The sequence below is a fragment of the Bidens hawaiensis genome, unplaced genomic scaffold (assembly GCF_021521415.1).
Source record: "Bidens hawaiensis isolate Kalapana, Puna unplaced genomic scaffold, B.hawaiensis_p1.1 tig00032798_1, whole genome shotgun sequence".
NCBI lineage: Eukaryota > Viridiplantae > Streptophyta > Magnoliopsida > Asterales > Asteraceae > Bidens > Bidens hawaiensis.
In genome coordinates this window covers 50,322-73,991 of record NW_027495603.1, presented here as the reverse complement: position 1 = coordinate 73,991, position 23,670 = coordinate 50,322, and the positions used below count along the sequence as shown (strand labels likewise).

At 39.3% G+C, this 23,670-nt stretch overlaps 1 pseudogene; it reads left to right on the top strand.

The window, feature by feature from the left end:
- Positions 1–4,585: 4,585 nt before the first annotated feature.
- LOC143584071 (auxin-responsive protein SAUR36-like) lies at positions 4,586–23,437 on the top strand (annotated as a pseudogene).
- Positions 23,438–23,670: the final 233 nt, after the last annotated feature.

The following is a 23,670-nucleotide window of genomic DNA, read 5'->3' as shown; positions in this document are numbered from 1 at the left end:
AACGAATCCTTGAGGTCAAGGATAACACGAAAATATTAGGTAAAAATAAATAAATGAAACTTTTGAAGTTTAAACAACATAAAAGATATTATTTAGGTTAAAAACGATATAAACACAACGTTTGAAGTTAAATCGACATAAACGATGTTATTGGTAAAATGATATAAGCGAAACTAATGAAGCAAAAACGAAATAAACGACGTTATTGAGGTTAAAATGATATAAACACAATTCCGAAGTAACATAAAATAATGAGAATAATGCGTGAAAACATTAAGGTCATGAACATCGCAATAAATAAATGAAGTATTGGGATCGAGAATAATAGGGTGAGTTGAGCTAACAAAACATAACCAAGTAAGTTGATAAAGTTTTGGGTTTAAAAACAACAAGGTAAATTAACGATACTTTGGTGAGAAAATAACAAAGTAGACAGTTGAAACTTTGAGATGAGTATACAAAGTAAAGCATTGGACTTAAATTGATGATACCTTGAGATCTAAAATAACAAGATGATTCGATGAAACTTGAGCAGGAAAAGAACCAAACAAATAACCAAAGCAATTCATGTTAAAAAAAATTAACTCAACATGTACACGTGACTTCTATTAGATACCTATAATCATTGCCCCGGTTTTAAGAAAATGAATCCATTTAGAGGTATCCGGTCATAGATAGTCAATGTAAGAATACGGTTTCTATTAGATTACTATGTACGCAACCATGTTCATAGTCCCAATTTTCACTAAAAGATTATGTTTATGGAAAATCAGTCATAGACCGCGAAATTGAGATAACAAAAAAAATAAACAAATTCAGCAATGCGATTATGTATTATAGATGATGCAATATTTTGTGTGTTTCGTGCTTGAGAGTAATAGGAACGAAAATAGGTCAACAGTCAATAAATAACCAAACTCAAATATAAATTTCATAACAACCTTTGAAGAAATTAGATGAATAGAATTATTTTGATTATATCCAAATAGAATTATATATAAAAAAATAAAATTCATGAAAGGAAGGAAAATAAAGTGATCGTTCATTTTCACGAGGGTTTAAATTTAGCGATCGTTCATTCTTTTACGAGGGTTTAAGTTTAGCGATCGTTCATTTTTTTTACTCGTATTGAACTCCGAGAGTTAACATTATAAAAGGTTTTAAGTTTTATTAAGCTTAATCAATTTCCAAACTATACGACAAATATCCAAGTTTTATAGCACAATTCAAAGTTCGGGATCCAATGTGTAAATTATATTAATCCTCGATCTTAAAACATTTCAAAAGTATAAGGTTTATAATGTAATTATAATTTAAATTATGTTTTAAGATTACTTGAAAGATCAAGGTTCATTTTGTAGTTATAACTTAATCTCTAAATTATAGCAATATGAAACATGAGGGATGCAATATGTAAATTTATTTAAATTCTATTATTAAATAATAAAACCTCCAGCCCTCCCCCTTAATTTGTTTTTCCAGCTGCTGTTGCCGTCCGGCGACGAAACCCAAATTCCAGCGACCCTTATTCACCTTTAAATCAATCGTTTCAATTCAATTAAATCTCGTAAAACTCGTAGACTATAATGGAGAACAATAATTAGTGACGAAAACGCGTTAAAACAGCCTCTAAGCGTGCGTAATATTACCGTGAAACAGCCGGAAATTATTCAAACCAGTTACGACCATTAAACACTAATCGTTACAATTAAGGTTATAAATAGAACGCAAACCTTCGTCTAAACTCGCTCATATTATCACTGTAATTTGATATAATCTCTGCATCACATAATCGGGCTTCAAAGTTCGTTTTTCTAGCGAAGTCTTTCACCATCAAGCAATAACATTTAGAAGTAATTTTTTTATACATTTGAATCGTTTCCATCTGTTCAATAAAACCCCCAAACCAATTTATTCAAACATGGAGCTAAAATGACAAATTAAATCCTAAGGTTTCTTTTGAGGAAGATGAACTTGTGTTCTAATATAAATAGGGTTGTTATATACAAACACCATCCCCATGGTGTGTGAATAAGGTTATACGGCCCGTATAGGGCCTATACGAGTCGTATAGGCCTAACTTATTAACATGCTTACGGAGGTGACAGTGTGGCAGCTTTTTGCAGTCTATACGAGCCGTATAGACCCTATACGAGTCGTATGGGTATTCTTGTTCGTATAGACCCTATACGAGCCGTATATACCTATACAAGCCATATAGGGTCTATACGACTCATATAGATAGCATGTCAGTTGTACTTTAACCAGATATTTCTAATTATTTTATGGTCTATACGAGCCGTATAGATGGTATACGACTCGTACAGTCTAGGTATCAGTTTTTCTTGCTCTAAATATGTAAGATTCGTGTGTTGCTTTGAACTACTATAATTTTATAAAGGCTATATTTCAAAAGACGAGTTAATATGAATCAAAACATCTACATTAACAAACGTAATTATTTTTATGGCAGTTAAACAAGCTTAGATAACTCACATGGTCGTCAACCAAAATGAATTGCATGACCACATATAAAAAGTTGTTACCCAAAAACGCTCATGTTGTTCGTATGTTTTTTTGTATACAGCAAAATATTTACTTTTAAATTACGTGTTTTTATTTTTTTATAAACAACTCGGATGTTATTTTTAATAGTTTGTAATTTTAAAAGAATCTTAAAAAAAACTATACGAGTCAAACAGACTCTATACGAGTCGTATAGCCCTATACGGCTCGTATAGGGGCTATACGATTCAAATAAATGAAAACTGACACTCCTGACCGAAAATGACTTGACACTACACCTATACGAGTCGTATAGACCCTATACAACTCTTATAGGCCCTCCTGGTGTTTGAATAACCTCCTTGGTGTATGAAAAACCTAAGCCTATAAATATTATTGTTTGTATTCTTAAACCAACTAGCAATCTGGTTCAACTGGATAACTCATATGTTTGTGTCCTAAAGGACCCGGGTCTGGTCTTCATTCTTTTTTTCTGTATTTTTTTGAATGTCATTTGTTTTATATTTTAACCAAAATAATTTGTTAAAAATAATTATAAATTAAATAAAATCACAAAATTAATTATAAACCAAATTTTATCATTTTTCATATAAAAACTAACTTTCATTTTCTTTAGACCCGTAATATTATTTTATAACTTCATCCTGTTAATGTTTTAATTGCAATTTCGTTAATATCTTTACTTGATACCGATATCAAAAGAGGATCTCGTTGAAATCAATGATTGCGCCCAATAGGCCAAGGGATGGCCCTATCCAGAATGTGACGGATGGGCCAAGACTAGTTTAGTACTTTGTCCTTGTCATAGGTAATAAGGACAATTGAGTGGAGGGGACTTGTAGAGTTAACTATGGAGATAGGTTATCATCCCATAACGGAAAATATACCCGATCGGGTAAGCCTAGGAGAGAAGGAGAGGCAAGGATAAGGCCTGGACTAGTCCATTACCCTTATCATAAATAATAAAGATAATAGATTGGGGGATTTGATGTGATTCCTCTATAATTAAAAATGGGCTGGGAAAGGATTTTGTATGGAGCGGTCTAGAAGATAGAGGTGGGTTGAGATAAGTCCATTACCCTTATCATAAATAATAAGGATAATAAAATGGGGGACTTGAAGACGCTACCTCGTAATTCGGCTCCCGAGGCAGTCCACGAGTGAGTAGATATGGAAGACAAGGCCCAACAAAGGCCCAAGTGGGAAGAGAAGGTTAGAATGAAGGGATGAGGAAACCAAGTCAACAGAGAAAGGTCCAATTCTAGTGATCTTCCAAAAATGGTACTATTCCTCTAGTCAAAGGGAGAGGCTCGAGATAGGCATGCTCCCCAATACAAATCAAAGTACTCCGGGTAAAAGAGTGAAGGATGAAGACTCAATGAAAAAGGGAAGAAACCATTGGGCAAGGTTCAATAGATATAAGATAGAAAAACCCTTCATGTAAATAAGTATCTTCTTCTTCCCCATATATAAAGGGAGAGGATCATTTGATACAAGCAGATGGTATGTTACTCATCATTTGATAGAAGCATATTGTATTAACTCAACACTTCATTCAATATTCATTTACTTTCAATCATTCTTTTTAGAATATCATTTGAATCGTCTTAATCACGTCATGCATCAACTAGGCTTCCAACAAATAGCATACAAGAAGCTTGACTCATTTACACCCAAGCTCCCCTATAGATCAACAGTACACATACAATAATAAACACACTTGATATTTATCCGGTAGGCCTTTGACCTCACACACATACGTGCATATACATACAAACATACATGAACCCACAAATACATATATACGTATCAATATATCCATCCATATATATATATATATACACATGTGATAATGTTTGTTCAATAAAGCAAGCATAGAGGTGACTCCACCTTATTGGGTCCCTTTATTATCAAATTTTCAAATCTCAATTTCTCATGCATATGCAAATGCTCATAACCTTCCTCCGTCCTCTCTCTTGCCGTGTATATAAGAACAACTCAAGCGGAAGGACAATGCAAATCAAGTCTAAGCATTTAATCAAAAAGTTGGAAAGTTAAAATGGCAAAGGTGAGAAATGGTAGCCATGGTAAGAAAAACAATGGCATTTTGAAGCTTAAGTTAGTCATGGAGAGATTGCAAAAGGGTCTTTTCTTGGCCAGGAAACGACATGAGTCGTATTCCGGCGAAGAAATGGTCCCTAAAGACGTGAAAGAAGGTCACTTTGCAGTCATAGCATGTGACGATTATGTCGAAACGCGATTTGTTATTTCAATCTCATACCTCCGCCATCCTTTGTTTCTAAGCCTCTTGGAAAGAGCCACCGAAGAGTATGGGTTCGACCATGAAGGCGCGCTTATGATACCTTGTAGACCTAGTGAGCTAGAGTGGATGACAGAGGAACAAATCGCGTCTCATCAAGATGGTGCAGAATGGCCGGAATTTGTGTAAAACCAAGGTAGAAAGTTGTTGAAATCATGAACAAAATGATCATTTCATGAAACAACAAGACCTCATGCAAAGGGTTTTTGGGTGCACCGACAATATATATACATGCATGTAATATTATTTTTCATCGGTTGATATGTGTGAGAATTGTGATCACATGGTCACTTCATGTGCTTTGCTACCAGGCCATTTTTAACCTTCCATTGTCACTTTTTGTGCCTAGCTACAAAGCCATTTTTTCTCTTACGTACTATGAAAGCTAGTTTTTGGGTCTTTTGTAAAGAAATTTCTTGATTTATTTCTTTTGAAATTGTTGCTCTTAAATCATATTATTCATCATATACGTTTGGAGTTTATAGTGTTAAAATAAGCAAGTCGGATATGCTGCATTGTTGTGTAACGGGTGAAAACGAATCGACTTGGGTTGGCCTACCAATAAGGCAATAACCACAATTAGTAATAGTAAGTAGAATTCACATTTCTATTTACGTCATTTGTAATTTAAAAAACTATATATAACATTTAATATATATATATATATATATATATATATATATATATATTAACACTGGAACAATTTTTTTTAAATGATTTTAATGAAACACTTGTACATGCTTATATTAATTAATTGTACTCGTAGATATGATACCGGAATAGTTGGTTATTATAAAAGAAATATTCAAATAAAACTTTCAAGCAAAAACCTATTTGAGCAAGTCCTTAAAGAACGGATTTTTATAATGTCTGTGTTTGTCAGGTTTGTGACAAAGAAAAATAAAACTCGTGAATATATGAAAATCTTAACGCTATAAAAAAACAAAAATATATATATAGCCAAACTAAAAAGACTCGAAATGTTAGTTAAATTACTTGAGGCTCATATATTTGTTATGGCTGCAATATAGTTTGTCACGCCAAATAGCATAGCGTAATCGTATCCTAGATTAATGAAGATTCAAGCGACAAACCAAGAACACATAAAACACCAGCCACTCTCGTTGCAATAGACAACCAAAAATAGCACCGGCACAAATACACCCACGACAGAACAACCAAAAGTAATACGGTGACGGTCATTAGTAAAAGGCCACTGGAACACCATCGCCACTACACCACTGCTATCTAGAGTTTCCAAATAGAGCTTAGCAAAAGTAGGTTAGCTTTCCGGCTGTCTTCCAACACTAAACCTACAAAACACTGCCAAGTCACCATATCACTGGTCACCGGGCCCACGCCGTTACCACACCACCTAGGGTTTCTAAATCCATCCCCTTCCGACCATCTACCCACTAAAAGGTCACTTAACCACCACCGCACCACCACAAAACCCTAAATCAACACTAAAATTTTGGTTCATTATGGGTTCTTAAACAAGTGGTGACGCCGGTAGTGGTTGAAGATGGTGGTACCCAAGGTTTAAGACAATAGTGACGATGGTAGTCGGAGCACGGTTATGGGGTTGATGGTAGAGATGTTCAAAAAAAACGGTTAGAGAACCAGTTTTCCGGTTAAAACCGGTTTTAAACCCGGCGGTTAGTGTATCGGTTACATCTCAAGCTAGAAAAACCGGTTAGAAAAAAACCGAACCGGTTAGGGTTAAAAATCGGTTTTTTTAAACAAACCGGTTTTTAAAAAAACAGGTTAACCGGTTTGTTTAAAAAAAACCGGTTAACCGGTTTTTAAACCGGTTTTTTTTCTGAACGTTAGAAAACGGTAATATAACCGTTTTTTTTGGGTTTTTGACCGTTTTTTTTGTTTTTTTTACCATTATACCACCCCAAACATCTATATATAGTTTAGGTTGGGTAATGGTTATCTCACACTTCCAAAACTCGCTAAAAACACTCTAAACGTTTATTTCGGTTATCTCACACTTCCAAAACTCGCTACTCTCACACTTCCAAAAATCGCTAAAAACACTCTAAACGTTTATTTCAAACTCGATTATCATGGCCTCCCAAAGTGCTACTTCATCCGTCAACATGGGTGCCTCTAACACCCAAGAAACGGTCGTTCGGGTCATCCCCACGAAACGAAACCAAGAAATTTGGCAACATTTCGACTTATGCGAAATGTCTAGTGGTGTTCAAAGAGCTCGATGCAAGCATTGTGCGAAGTTCTACGCCAAAGATGCCAATTCGACTTTGAAAGCGTATATACAAAAGCGCTATTGCAAAGGTTTGAAGAACGAAGCGGGAAGTAGTTCGCAACTGGAGATGACGAATCAAGGAACGGTGTTTACGTACGACATTGACGCGGTACGTCAACAATTTTCAAACTTTGTGATTAAGCAAACACTTCCTTTCAACCACTTCGACAACCCAGAATTCACTGAGATGATGCAACAGTTTGTTCAACCACGCTACCAACACGTAAGTCGTTCGACCCTTAGAAGAGATTGTCTCAAAGCATGGAAAAACGCTAAATCCGAACTAATTTCATACTTTGAAAATTTAAAAAACAGTGTAAACTTAACAACGGATGTTTGGTCGGTACCTCATGGTTCGCCCGACTCATACATTTGTGTCACGGCTCATTGGGTAGACCCTGAGTCGTGGCAAATGATGAAACGAACCATTGCTTTTCATTTTTTCGATTACCCGCACACGGGTAGAAATATTTTTTTAATCTTGGATAAAATCATTCGAAAATTCAAAATTCAAGATAAAATTCAAGATAAAATCCTTTCAATTTCGTTTGATAACGCGTCCAACAATACGGCCGCGGTTGAGCATTTAAAATTAAAGTATAAACCTATTTGTGATGGAGCGTTTTTTCATAGTCGATGCGTTGCACATATTATCAACTTGGCCGTGCGAGATGGGTTAAAAGTGATTGAAACGCAAAGAAACAATTTTAAAAGAATGTTACGAGATGTTTTTAGCAACAATAAAACATTTTCAAGATACAAAAAATTTTGCGACGATGCTAATTGTCAATGGTTGGGGCCAAATTGGAATTGTCCTACAAGATGGATTTCCACTTGTAACATGTTTGAAAAATCCATCCAACAAAAAGAATCTTTGATTGCGTTTCATCAAATTATGGCAAGTAGGGGTAAATGTGTAGCATATCATCCTTCAAACTGGTTATTGATTGACACCGTTACGGAGGTCCTTCAAATTTTTAAATCTTGCACGACTAGTTTATCCGGGGTTTACTATCCAACAAGCCCCATTACTTTACCAAAAATTGTTGTCATGTGCACAAAGTTGAGTGAGCTTGATTGTACGGGTGCACCTTATTTTGATATGGGTGTAAAAATGAAAGAAAAATTTCGAAAATATTTTCAAGAACTACCCGCTGTTTTTACTTGTGCTGCTGCGTTAAACCCTTGCATCAATGTTGGCGGTGTTGAATCTTTAATAGAAAAAATTTGTGATGAGCTTGGGTTAAACACCGCTGAAAACCCCTTTTTTAGCCAAACTTTAAGGAATACTTTCAACACCACCTTGTCAAATATGTGTAGGTTCCCAGCCGGATCTACACGAGATATCGCGTTCTACGTAGGTGCGGAATCCCTACGTAAGACGTTACGAGTATAGAAAACAATACGAGCTAACACACGATACGATAACCAAACACACGTTGTATTCCAACCGTAAACACGTGATACTATGATCACTGAATACAAACTCTCTGACTCGAATACACGAATAAACTAAACTCTTAATGAATAAGCCGTAAACAAACAGCTTATATAGACACGACAACTTCGCCTGGCATGTTCAGGCGAAGTTGTCCCTAACTTCGCTTGTCTAACAAGTTCGCCCATATAAGCGAACTTGTTAGCAACTTCGCTTACATACAAAACTCAAATCTAACTAACACGATTACAGACACTCGACACTGAACTACTGACACCATGCACCAACAGACTCCCCCTTGGCAGTAGCTTCATCTCTTTAGCTTCAAACACGTGTCTAGTAATCTTCAACACTCTTATCTTCATCTTTAAGCATTCACTCCTTCTAGTACACATACCGACACAACTATTTGATATTTCCTCGCTTCGTCTTTCCAAGAAGGAATATAAAATATCTTCTTATCATTCAACACCTGCAAATCAGCTTGCGATAAGTTTACCAAGTGCATCGGATCATACACTCTAAGCAGCTCTTGTTCATCTTCGTCTTCCATCACTGCCTCAGCTGTCTCACAATCTACAAACCACCACTTCAGGTCTTTAAGCACATCCTTGGGCATTAGCTTCATCGGTACTTCTTTCAAACACCGGATCGGTTTATACTTCATAATCATCCAAGGCTTTCCGTCTGCTCTCAAACCTCTATCCTTGTCTTCAACAAGTTTTCCTTTTTGTGGTTTCAACAGCTCAAATTTCTTCTCTTTTATACTCTCTTTCCACACAATCTTCCCAATGACTCTAGCCATATTATCGTCACTTCTGTTTATCAATCCCAATCTGGCTAAGTCTTTCACTTCACATTCTGGCAGTGTATTCAACGATCTCAACATCCTTTTAAAGTACTGAACACCGTCATACCTTTTAATCACGAAGAGCCTCAACTGCTCATCATATATCCAGCATATAATCCCTTTCTTCGCTTCAGCATAACCTTTAATGTTGTAACTCTTCTTAAACATTGTAGGGACCGCCGGTTTCTTCGTTTTGACGAACCACTGAGCATAGCCTTCTTTCCATCTAGGCTGCTCTTCCCATTCAGACTCATCACTTCCAATCTGTTGACTCATATCTATCTTCTCAACATCTGGAATTTCATGCTCAATATTTTCCTCTACTATCTCTCCCTCTTCAATCTCATTATCAACCACAATCTCTTCTCCAATCTTCTCTATCACATCACTCGGTAGTACATCATCATCACCAACCAAACCATCATCCATCTCCTCTACGTCCACTACCACCACATCATCACCACCAGCTGCAGTTGTCGACTCCCCCTGAGTTGTGGAAGTTCCAAGAGCTTGATCAGTTCTTGGAAACTCACCACCTGCATCTTTCGATGCATTGGGATCATCGTCTCTATCATTTCGTCTCTTGGTCCTCAACTCATTGCCTTTACAGCTCGTCTCCCCCTGAGATGCCAAGAACTCCTTGAAAGCATCTATGATGTTTCCATGTTGTACCAGCAGGGACGACTGCATCTGATTCTCTGCAACTAGGCGCTGAATAGCCTGGGTCTGGATAAGATTAATCCTTGACTGCTCTGCCACGACCCGTTCCAGTGCTGCTATTCGTTCAGAGTCTGATAGGGTTGCATCGAAATCGAACCTCATATGTGATATATCTTGAGTGTACTGAGGAGGGATTTCCGATGTCACCGGGACCTCAGAAGTAGAAATAGACGTAACCGCAGGTGGTATCGTCACCGATAACCCTGCAGTGGCCACAACAGTAGACTCGATAAATTGTGCCACGACCTTCGATGGAGTAACAGTCGGAGGCGGCAACGAAACGATCTCAGGAGTCGAAAGTTGAAAAGAAATGGGTGGGAGGCCAAATGTAGATGAGGTAGCCACCACGGGAACAACCGTAGCGCTTGGCCTTGTAACCTGTAGTGATGAGGGAACCATTGTCATACCGGATAGTGCTGGTGGAGTGAAACGTACCACCCTAGAGCTCTCACCGGCTCCTGATCCTGCACCTATCCGTTCCCTTCTTGACCTCCGGATCAACAGTTGTACCTCTTCCTCATAATCTGACTCGCTGTCATCATCTGTTCTCTTTCTTTTCCCATGTAGTCTTTCTCGAGTTACCATAATCCTTCTTGCCTCTGCCACTTCATCATCAGAATCAGAACCAGCCACCGTAGCAAATGTCCTAGTAACATTCACAGTCGACACTTGGGCTACCGATACCTGTACGTTTTCCTCTGGATCCACCTGATCCATATCAAAGAAGCCTTGACCACCAAATTCTGCATCAAGGTCCACGTTCTCCTCCGGTGACACAACAGGTGCAGCAGGTATAGCTTGAGGTGCTCCTGCCTGTTGTGGTGCCGGGTCCCTAAACTCGTCCCCTCGAGCAGGTACATACCCCGGGTTGATTAAGTACCCAAACAGTGGAGTATGCCGAGGACGGAGCTCAGGTTTGCTCCTCGCACTGGAGGATCTACATTGGGCGAAGATCCGTTTGTTCACACTCTCTACATATCGGATCGGACGGCGCTGAGGAAGCGTTGGAGCAACATGATTCAAGATCATTTGAAGAAATCTTGGATACATGATAAATCGCTCACGCGCCATCGCTCTTCTTTGACGATCAATCTCATAAAAGACCATCTGACTAAAGCTGAATCGCTTGTTGTAAGTCAGAGCAGTCATCGCTGACTGCATGGTCGCGCCCATGCCATCAGTGCCCGCCTTTCTCCCTGACATGCAAATGATCAAAACTTGCATGAGAAAGCGCCACTGGTCAAGTAAAAATCCTTTCCTCCTCTGTGTATCCCCCAAGGGACCAGAGTATCCCATTCTCAAAAACGCTCCATCACGGAAAGGAGCTACAAACTCTGTCGGGTCATCCCTTGTCTCATTCCCAAATCGTAAAGCCGCCCGGATTTGTTCAGACGAGAACTGAACAATCTGATTGTTGACTGTTGCGCGCATCACCGGGGGTTCGACTCTACAGTCATATTCCACAGTCTGCCAAAAATCCTCAATGTTGGGCAAGGATATCGGCAGAGTTGTTGTAATCGCGTGGAATATCCGCGAGCGTAACAGAAATGTGATGATTTCGCGGAAATCATCAACTCCGCTCGCCTCCGGGTCTAATGTTATGTACATGTTGTGACCCGGGAAGAACTGCCTCTGGTTATCACCTCCGTCATCACCGCCTGCACCACCTGCTCCAGCAACAGCAGCCATATCTGCAACAAACAGGTTAAGTTAGATAAACATCAAAGCGAATCACAAGTTCGCCTGTTACCATGAGCGAAGTTGTGATCTATTCTGTACAGGCGAAGTTAAAGGTGAGGCGAAGTTGGGAAACAACTTCGCTTCAACTTGAACTTCGTCTGTTAACTGTTAAGTAAAATGGTCCAGGCGAAGTTAATGATAACTTCGCCTAACCACAACATCGCCTCATAAACTGTTTCAAAATATATAATCAGGCGAAGTTAGACCTCAGGCGAAGTTACGGATAACTTCGCCTAAACTGTAACTTCGCCGAATTCGAATCGGCAACAGATAGGTTAATGGAACGACGTGTAGATGATGATTTTGGAGATCGAGGACTCCGTAACACATGATTTTATGAAGTTTTAGACGTTCAAGTAGTTTACTATCACGTAATATCAAGTTTGAAATCGGGTGTTTAAGGTTCGAAAGATCGAGGTCGTTAATCGAGTCGAAACGACCGATGATTAACCTCAATAGACAATGATAGTATGATAATCGAACCCTACACACCTTGAATTTGATTAGAATCGAAGGAAAGTTAAACACAGAAGATTGATAAGATGCTCGATAAGTTCGCCTATTTCTCGGAGAGGATAAGTTCGCTGGTTTTTTAAATAATGAAACTGTTTGACCTTTAAATTCCTTTATATAGGGTCACAGATGTACCGGCGAAGTTATGCACAACTTCGCTGATATTAAAATGTTTCAAAACAAACCCCATAATTTGAACAATTTGCAATTAAGTTTTAAAACATCCTTTAAAGCGTTAAATGATACGATCAAGACCAAGTAACCAGGTATAAAAACAATTACAAAAGTAACAAAAATTTGAAAAATTAAAGTACACGGGATCAAATTTCAGTCTTGACAGGGACTACCATGTTTTAGAAAAGATCCGAACAGGATTCATACTAATTACGTGACTGTCACACAGATCCGTGTTCAGCTGTATTATGACATAAAGAAACAGGTTGTAAGCAGGTAATATACTTAAAATGGTTTTCATCGTTTCTGTGATATGAGTTAGGTTCAATTAAGCTCAAAACTTAAGTGGGCAACAACTCAGAGATTATGATGCCTCCTATCTATTCTCAAGGCGTATTTGGCTTTCCCCAAGTCACCCCGAATTGACCTCGACCCGTAGTGTCTGATTAAGTAGTAATTACTCTTCGATCTTAGACTCTGCTTCCCGTTCCCCTTCTTGCGTCTTGATTGATAATCATTAACATTATGAACTCTAAATTTTTTTATTTTTTTTTATTTAACATGTATATACACAACTTCAAGTAGAAAATAACTGCAAGTCCCGAATCTGGATCACTGCAGCGTCTTGACACGCTATCTTTACGGGAATCAGAACACTCACGGGCTCGTGTATGACTGGGTAATCGCTTTTCTGCCTATCATCCGGAAAGATATGTATGAAGACATGCACAACTCTTAAGGAGTTTCCACATAAAATCGAGTAGATTTAGTTAGTATCACTTCTACTTTTACGCACCATAAAAAGCTACCATGACATACAATGACTGTTCTAAAGTCTTTTAAGCCTAATAACTTCACTAGTTAAGCACACAGAATCAGAATATCTATCACTTTCCAAGGTTGGATCAATTTTCTGTTAAACATAGTAAAGGTACTTCTTACGAAGTAGTAGACTTGAAAAATAATTTCATCTCCCGAAAAGAAAAAAAAATTTAACTTCAATCGCCCCAACCAAATCAAAGTCTTCAGGGAAACGGCTATCCCGAAGATCCAATGGATCAGCTGGACCGACCACATACTAGTATGTGTCCTTCTAACTAAGTATGATCGACTAATTTTCAGCGAAAGAATGAAAACACATCATAAACCGCCCCGGTCACTTTCAGTCATCTGGTTAATGGCTATCCTCATATTCTACAAGTAGAAATGAGGACCAAACATATCCGAAGACATGTCCTTCAAACTGAGGCAACCGACATAATTCTAAGCGATAGTGACGGTTTTTTGTTTTTTTTAATTCAAACACAAACATATGACATGGTTACTCGGGATTGATCATCCCATTCAGCTCAACAAGGTTTTGAAATCTAGTTTTGTCAAACGCTTTCGTGAACAAGTCAGCGAAATTATCTAACGTGTCAACCTTTTCGAGCTCAATCAGTTTCTTCTCAGCACAATCCCGTATAAAATGATGACGAATGTCAATATGTTTAGTTTTACTGTGTTTTACGGGATTGTTAGTTACTGAGATAGCAGCAGTGTTATCAATGCAAATAGGAGTAAGTGAGAAACTCAGACCATAATCGCGCAACTGTTGTTGAATCCAAAGAACCTGGGAGCAGCAGTTGGATGCTGCCATGTATTCTGCTTCACAGGTTGAAATTGCGACTGAGGTCTGCTTCTTGCATTGCCACGACACTAGTCTGCCACCAAGAAACTGACATCCACCAGTTGTAGACTTCCGACTCTGATTGCACCCTCCATAATCAGAATCTGTGTAAGCGACTAGCTCCAAGTCTCCTCCTCTCGAGTACCACAACCCCAGCTTCGGCTTGCCTTTGAGATACCGCAGTATCCTCTTCGCACCCTTCAAATGAGATTCTTTTGGGTTTGCCTGAAAGCGTGCACAAAGACAAACAGCAAACATTATATCAGGCCTAGAAGCAGTTAAGTACATTAAAGAACCTATAATTGCCCGATATTGGGTTGGGTCCACGTCTGCATCGTTGTCTGAATCAGCACCCAATTTGTGATTGACGCAGACTGGAGTATCATATGGAGTGCTGTCCTCCATCTTGAAGCGTTTGAGAACATCATGGACATACTTTGTCTGATGAATGAACATCCCGTCTTTCTTCTGATCAACCTGCAATCCTAAAAAGAAAGTTAGTTCACCCATAGCACTCATTTCAAATCTCTTCTTCATGACGGCCTCAAACTCCTGACACATGGCGACCTTTGATGCAGCAAAGATAATGTCGTCCACGTAGACTTGCACCAGTAGGAAGTCGCTGCCCTTTCTCTTGAAGAACAATGTGCTATCAATCTTACCTCTTTCAAACTCATTCTCAAGCAAGTAATCTGATAAGGTTGAATACCAGGCACGAGGTGCCTGATGTAGTCCATACAGCGCTTTACTTAGCTTGTACACGTGATCAGGAAAGTCAGGGTCAGGAAAACCCGGAGGTTGCTCAACATACACAACCTCGTCTACTTTACCGTTTAGGAACGCACTCTTCACATCCAAATGAAAGACCTTCATCTCCTTATGAGCAGCAAATGCCAAAAACAGCCGAATGGCTTCCAATCTTGCCACATGAGCAAACACTTCATTGTAATCAATCCCCTCTTGTTGATTAAAACCTTTAACAACCAGCCTCGCCTTGTTCCTGATAACAATCCCTTTCTCATCTCTCTTGCATTTGAAGACCCATTTCGTGCCAATCGCATGCACATTCCTTGGTTTTGCAACCAAGTTCCATACTTCCATTTTCTTAAACTGAGCTAACTCTTCTTGCATGGCATCGACCCACGAGCTGTCCTTAAGAGCCATTTGATAGTTCTTTGGTTCAATCTGGCTGATAAAGCAGGTGTACAAGCACTCGTTGATTATGCCTGATTCTTTAATGCTTGTGTAAACACAGGTGTGCTCATTCAAGCTTTTTCTTGTTTGTACACCGGCGGACAGATCACCTATCACGTTCTCCAAAGGATGATCTTTGTGAATTCTCGTAGTCGGAACCGAACTGACATTCATATTATTTTCCAAGTTCGAAGATAGCTCATCAATGGGTGATTGATGTTGAGAGTGAAACGGATTGATGAATTCCTCTTCAGTAGAGGCAGCAGGGGTATTGACAGCATTTGACGAGGAAGGCTGACATTCATCATACTGTGGTCGTTGCACCAAAGTGTCTTCCTCATCGCATATCATCTTCGTAGCAATTCTTTCTTCAACTTCTGCAAAATCCAAATAAGGCATGTTAAAAGATTTAAAGAGTCTATCATAGTCGAAAACCTCAGCGGGTCCCGAGCTTGGTTTTGGTGATTTGTAACTTGTGATATCAGTGTTACACACCACCTCAACCTTGCTTTTCGATGTATTAAAGACCCATCTGTTGGGAGTCCCAACAACGTATCCGACTAAGATTCCTTCGTCGGCTACTTCACCAAATTTAGAATTGGTCTTTAATATCGAACATGGGGACCCGAATGGTTCAAGACCACTCAAGTTGGGCTTTCTCCCATGCATAAGTTCATAACAGGTTTTATTTAATCTTTTAACAGTTAACACTCTATTAAGGATATAACAGGCTGTTGCAACAGCTTCAGCCCAGAACACCACGGGAAGTTTCGAATCAGCCAGCATGGTTCTGGCTCCTTCAATTAAGGTTCTGTTCTTCCTCTCAGCCACTCCATTTTGTTGCGGTGTATACGGTGCGCTGTATTGGTGTTCTATCCCCTTCTGTAAGCAGAAGATCTCCATCTCATAGTTCTTGAACTCAGTTCCATTGTCACTCCTGATGAATTTAACTCTTTTCCCCATGATATTCTCAAACTTGGTAATCAAATTCTTTACCATCTGCACTGTTTCATCCTTTGACTTCAGGAAATATACCCAGGAATATCGAGAGAAATCATCAGTGATCACCAAGCAGTAAGATGTTCCTCCTAGACTTCTTACATTCACGGGACCGAAGAGATCCATGTGAAGTAATTCTAGGGTACTGACAATTGAATTGACCTTCTTGGGTACTGACAATTGAAGTAATTCCATGTGAGATCCATGTAAAAGATCCATGTGAAGTAATTCTAGGGTACTGACAATTGAATTGACCGAAGAAATCATCAGTGATCACCAAGCAGTAAGATGTTCCTCATAGACTTCTTACATTCACGGGACCGAAGAGATCCATGTGAAGTAATTCTAGGGTACTGACAATTGTAGGTTCCCAGCCGGATCTACACGAGATATCGCGTTCTACGTAGGTGCGGAATCCCAACGTGTAACATCCCGAAATTTCAAGATAATATTAATTATATTACTTAATATTAGAGAGAAAGTTTACCCGGGTTATTAGGAAATAAATAATAGAATATGAGTTGGTATGGGTCGGGCTAGTGTTGGGTAATGGATGTGGGTTGTGGACGTGGATTAATTGAGATGGGTTAAATAAGAATGGGATTTCAGGGATATAAATACCCCCAAAATCCCAAAAATATCTTCATTTACATCTATTTCTTCACACACTCAAAACACACACATTCTAACCGATCAAGATTCGAAGCCGAGACCCGAGATTTTGTTGATAGATCTGAGTTGGTAAGGTAAGAACAAATCCAACAAAGCTAATATTACTGAAAATGGTTAGGATTGGATGGGTTAACTGGACCCGAAACACAAACTGCCCAAATCGGACCCCTAAAACGTCGATTTTAGGCCGATTTGATGTTGGGATTTGTAGGCGCCGATCATACGATTCCGTGGGTACCAAAATCGAGTTATTTGGCTAAGAAACGAAGGATTTATGGGCAAACAGATCTGCAGCGCGATAACTTCGCCTGCAAGATTAAGTTCGCCTGATGAACTTCGCCTTCAAGCGTAACTTCGCCTTCAAGCGTAACTTCGCCTAAGGATAACTTCGCCTACGGCCAAGTTCGCCTAAGGATAACTTCGCCTGAAGCCAAGTTCGCCTAAGGATAACTTCGCCTGAAGCCAAGTTCGCCTAAGGTTTAACTTCGCCTGAAGCTAAGTTCACCTGAGGTTTAACTTCGCCTAGAGCTAAGTTCGCCCGAGGGTTAACTTCGCCTAAAGCCAAGTTTGATTAGAAAATAAATTATAAAGCGATAAGTTAAAGTAAGCTAATACTAGGCCACCAGATTAGGTCAGGCGAGTATTGATACGTGTAACTTGTACAGTTAGCCGAGCTCAGTTAAAGAAAGGATTTACAGCTACCAGAGGAAGAAGCAGAGTCCAGGTGAGTTTCTAGCCCCATTTATGTGTTATGTTTTCGGGGCTGTGTGCATACTCAATATGTTTGTTAATACACTTATCCTAAGAGATAAGTGTATGCCTTATGTGGATAATGTGAAATGTATGAAAGATTGCTTGATGGTACGTGAACGATCTTCGGATATTGCACGTACTGTCAGGTTGTAACGCTATGTATAAGGTAAGTATGTTATGTATGTTTATGTGTATGAACATGATAGAGATAATAGAAGAAAGAAATGATAATGTATGGTTGTATGATTACGAAAAGGGTACCGAGCCCTAATAATACTCGAGGTATGATGTATGGTTGTATGGTAACGAAGAGGGAATCGAACCCTACTAATATTCGAGAACTAGGGAACCGAACCCTACTAATATTCGAGGAAAGAGGGTACCGAGCCCTAATAATACTCGAGGAAAGAGGGTACCGAGCCCTAATAATACTCGAGGAAAGAGGGTACCGAGCCCTAATAATACTCGAGGAAAGAGGGTACCGAGCCCTAATAATACTCGAGGAAAGAGGGTACCGAGCCCTAATAATACTCGAGGAAAGAGGGTACCGAGCCCTAATAATACTCGAGGAATGTAGGGCGTAATGCTCTTTATAACATAAGATATGAAAGTAAGTTAATACAAAAGAAAGTAAGAAAGTATGAAAGTAAGAAAGTATGAATGTAAGAAAGTATGAAAGTATGAAAGTATAAAAGTATGAATGAAAGAATATAATGTTATGTGAATGGTATGATTATGTGATTATCTAGAACTCACTCAGCGTAGCTGACTTTTAGTATGCACGCAGGTGAACTGATTATAAAGTTAGCATGAGGATGACACACGGCATGGATTGAACGGCTGGCATCTGAAGAAAGAAGTAAAGATGTTTTAAATATAAGTTTGTGTTATGGTATCAAAGAAAAGATTTAATGTTTTGTAACAAATGATTGATGTTTTATATTCCGCGAAAAGTTTTAATAAACTCTGATTTGAAGAACTGTGTTTATGAGTAAATCCGACGTTAAAGTAGGGCTACCGGGTTCGGGGCCTTACAAGTTGGTATCAGAGCATAAGTTCGAGAGATTTAAGCATCCTACATGCTTAGACTCGAACAGAGAATGGGATTTAAGTAAGAAAAGAAAGAAGATGCCAGTTCAAGAATGCCATGTGTCGCTCAAAAAAAAAAAAATCATCAGTAAAGGTAAAGTGTATAATTAAATGATGTATGTTAATGTAGGCTTATTTGCTAAATGAAGAATGAGTGCAGGTTAGGGATAGGAATAATTGATTGTTTGATTTGACTAACTGCTTAAGTAGAACCAGCACAAATAGACTCATAAAGGGAAGCGAATAGGACACGGAAAGCAACGTGATCAGCTAGTCACAGCTGGCCACTGTTATTACCTGTTAGCCTTGCTATCCTTGTACTAAATAGTTCCTTGAGTGATGATGTTTGTGTTGTCCCTTTAAGAATACTGATGGCTGGAGCTGGAGAAGTTGTGGGAACTGGGGGTCGCACTGGACGTCGTGGCAGGCCTCGTCTTGACCGGCAACCCTCGGTAGAAGAAGCTTCCCACACCGAAGATGAAGGAAGCGCCGCTGGAGGAGACCAGAACAACAACGAAGAAGTTCAACTTAGCCCTGCGGTTCAAGCAGCCATTGTTCAAGCTGTAGTTGCTGCTGTGAAGAACCTGAATCCCGAAGGATCTGCTGGAAGCCGTGAACGAACCGTTGAAGGGGAGAAGATGGAACCGATGAAAATGAACCCAACCCCAGAACCAGAGGAAGCCAATGAGGTGGATCCACGCAAAAAGAAGGCAAGGCAAGGCAAGAGGGGTTCACTGCTTGTGAAAAATGTGGGAAGAGACACCCCGGAGAGTGCAGAAAGGGATTAGGTGTTTGCTACAGGTGTGGAAGAGCAGGACATTCCTCTTGGGAATGTGATGATTACCATAGGTGTCACAACTGTGGAGGACGTGGGCACCTAGCAAGGGATTGCAAGAAACCAAAGGGAGGACATGAAGGAGAAAAGAAGGAGAAGAAATGGGCTACCTCTGCTAAGCGGTCTGGCGAGATGGTGACAACAACTGATGAGAGGAAGGCCAAGGTTGGGAACAAGGATGCGTGTAAGACATGTGGGCGAGTGCACCAGGGAGAATGTAAGACTGGGACAGACAGGTGCTATCGGTGTGGAAAGAGTGGGCATTATTCTCGAGAATGCCCTGATCGTCCAAAGTGCTTCAAATGCGGAAAAGCTGACCACATGGCTAGGGATTGCAAGGAATCAGGGGCGGAAGGTGCGAAAGGATGACGACTTGGGGAAACTGCAGAGAGGAACGCTTAATGAAGGAATAATTGCTCATGCAATGGTTTTATTAAGTTACTTTTGCTTAAGGACTTGTTTTGTGTTAAGGTTTAAAACTTATGTTTATCAGTGAATGATTATTATGTTGTGATGAAAGGTTGTTTTAGACAATAGTGTTAAAAGTACTAATCGAAGCCCTTGGAGGTATGAGATGAGTTGTGGTACATCGAGGGTCTCATGGACGAGCTACCTTAAATAGCAAATACACATGACCACCATTCGATGACTGCAAAGCCGGAAGTAAGAAGGGTAACACAGAAAACGAAGGCGATTCAATAAAGCGTGTAAATATAAGAAGTTTTCCTTTTATAGGGAATAAGTTAGGTTTCGGGGACGAAACCTCTTTAAGGAGGGAAGACTTGTAACATCCCGAAATTTCAAGATAATATTAATTATATTACTTAATATTAGAGAGAAAGTTTACCCGGGTTATTAGGAAATAAATAATAGAATATGAGTTGGTATGGGTCGGGCTAGTGTTGGGTAATGGATGTGGGTTGTGGACGTGGATTAATTGAGATGGGTTAAATAAGAATGGGATTTCAGGGATATAAATACCCCCAAAATCCCAAAAATATCTTCATTTACATCTATTTCTTCACACACTCAAAACACACACATTCTAACCGATCAAGATTCGAAGCCGAGACCCGAGATTTTGTTGATAGATCTGAGTTGGTAAGGTAAGAACAAATCCAACAAAGCTAATATTACTGAAAATGGTTAGGATTGGATGGGTTAACCGGACCCGAAACCCAAACTGCCCAAATCGGACCCCTAAAACGTCGATTTTAGGCCGATTTGATGGTTGGGATTTGTAGGCGCCGATCATACGATTCCGTGGGTACCAAAATCGAGTTATTTGGCTAAGAAACGAAGGATTTATGGGCAAACAGATCTGCAGCGCGATAACTTCGCCTACAAGATTAAGTTCGCCTGATGAACTTCGCCTTCAAGCGTAACTTCGCCTTCAAGCGTAACTTCGCCTAAGGATAACTTCGCCTACGGCCAAGTTCGCCTAAGGATAACTTCGTCTGAAGCCAAGTTCGCCTAAGGATAACTTCGCCTGAAGCCAAGTTCGCCTAAGGTTTAACTTCGCCTGAAGCTAAGTTCGCCTGAGGTTTAACTTCGCCTAGAGCTAAGTTCGCCCGAGGGTTAACTTCGCCTAAAGCCAAGTTTGATTAGAAAATAAATTATAAAGCGATAAGTTAAAGTAAGCTAATACTAGGCCACCAGATTAGGTCAGGCGAGTATTGATACGTGTAACTTGTACAGTTAGCCGAGCTCAGTTAAAGAAAGGATTTACAGCTACCAGAGGAAGAAGCAGAGTCCAGGTGAGTTTCTAGCCCCATTTATGTGTTATGTTTTCGGGGTTGTGTGCATACTCAATATGTTTGTTAATACACTTATCCTAAGAGATAAGTGTATGCCTTATGTGGATAATGTGAAATGTATGAAAGATTGCTTGATGGTACGTGAACGATCTTCGGATATTGCACGTACTGTCAGGTTGTAACGCTATGTATAAGGTAAGTATGTTATGTATGTTTATGTGTATGAACATGATAGAGATAATAGAAGAAAGAAATGATAATGTATGGTTGTATGGTTACGAAAAGGGTACCGAGCCCTAATAATACTCGAGGTATGATGTATGGTTGTATGGTAACGAAGAGGGAATCGAACCCTACTAATATTCGAGAACTAGGGAACCGAACCCTACTAATATTCGAGGTAAGAGGGTACCGAGCCCTAATAATACTCGAGGAAAGAGGGTACCGAGCCCTAATAATACTCGAGGAAAGAGGGTACCGAGCCCTAATAATACTCGAGGAATGTAGGGCGTAATGCTCTTTATAACATAAGATATGAAAGTAAGTTAATACAAAAGAAAGTAAGAAAGTATGAATGTAAAAAAGTATGAAAGTATGAAAGTATAAAAGTATGAATGAAAGAATATAATGTTATGTGAATGGTATGATTATGTGATTATCTAGAACTCACTCAGCGTAGCTGACTTTTAGTATGCACGCAGGTGAGCTGATTATAAAGTTAGCATGAGGATGACACACGGCATGGATTGAACGGCTGGCATCTGAAGAAAGAAGTAAAGATGTTTTAAATATAAGTTTGTGTTATGGTATCAAAGAAAAGATTTAATGTTTTGTAACAAATGATTGATGTTTTATATTCCGCGAAAAGTTTTAATAAACTCTGATTTGAAGAACTGTGTTTATGAGTAAATCCGACGTTAAAGTAGGGCTACCGGGTTCGGGGCCTTACACTACGTAAGACGTTACGAGTATAGAAAACAATACGAGCTAACACACGATACGATAACCAAACACACGTTGTATTCCAACCGTAAACACGTGATACTATGATCACTGAATACAAACTCTCTGACTCGAATACACGAATAAACTAAACTCTTAATGAATAAGCCGTAAACAAACAGCTTATATAGACACGACAACTTCGCCTGGCATGTTCAGGCGAAGTTGTCCCTAACTTCGCTTGTCTAACAAGTTCGCCCATATAAGCGAACTTGTTAGCAACTTCGCTTACATACAAAACTCAAATCTAACTAACACGATTACAGACACTCGACACTGAACTACTGACATCATGCACCAACAATATGTATGATGTTTACTTAACAAGATACGGGTCGTCTTCCCAAATTCATGACCCGTTGAGAGCTGCTGCCCAATCCCAATCCCAATCCCAAACCGACCTTGAAATGGGGATGTACTACATGATTTGGGAAGACGCCGGTAAACGTCAAAAAGTAAACACCCCAAGCAGTGAACTTGGAAGGTACAGTGATAGCAACTTTGTGAAACACATGACTCCGGATGAATTTAGAAGTCTTGATTTGTTGGTTTGGTGAAGAGGTAAGGAGGATGAGTTTCCGATCCTCGCCGCCATGGCCAAAGATTTACTAACGGTCCAAGCTTCCACGGTAGCTTCGGAGTCTGCCTTTTCTGTTTCTGGCAGGGTTATATCGATTAGGAGGACTCGACTCACTGCACCGGCTATAGAGATGTCGATTTGCTACAAGGATTACTTGGACTCTTTAGATAGGGCACAACATCAACGCTCACTTGAGGGGGAATTGGAGTATGAAGCGGGCTTATATGAAGACGAGGTCAATGAAGGATATACTCAAGCAATGACCGATGAAGAAGCCGCCTACGACGAGTACCTAAGAGATAGCTCGGGATCGGGTAGCGAAGAAAATTAGTCATGTATTAATGATTTATTTGTTTGTACGAAGACAATATCCCTAAGTTTGTAATCGTTTGTATTAGTTCGTTAAAAACAACATTTAATGTTTGTATTTTTAATGTTGAATTTTAAATGAAATTTTAATATTTGTATTTTTAATGGTCTTCATTATTTACAAAATATAAAAAAACAAACGTTCGTATTTTAAATCGCGAAAATAAAAAAAAAAAAAAAAAAAAACCGGTTCTA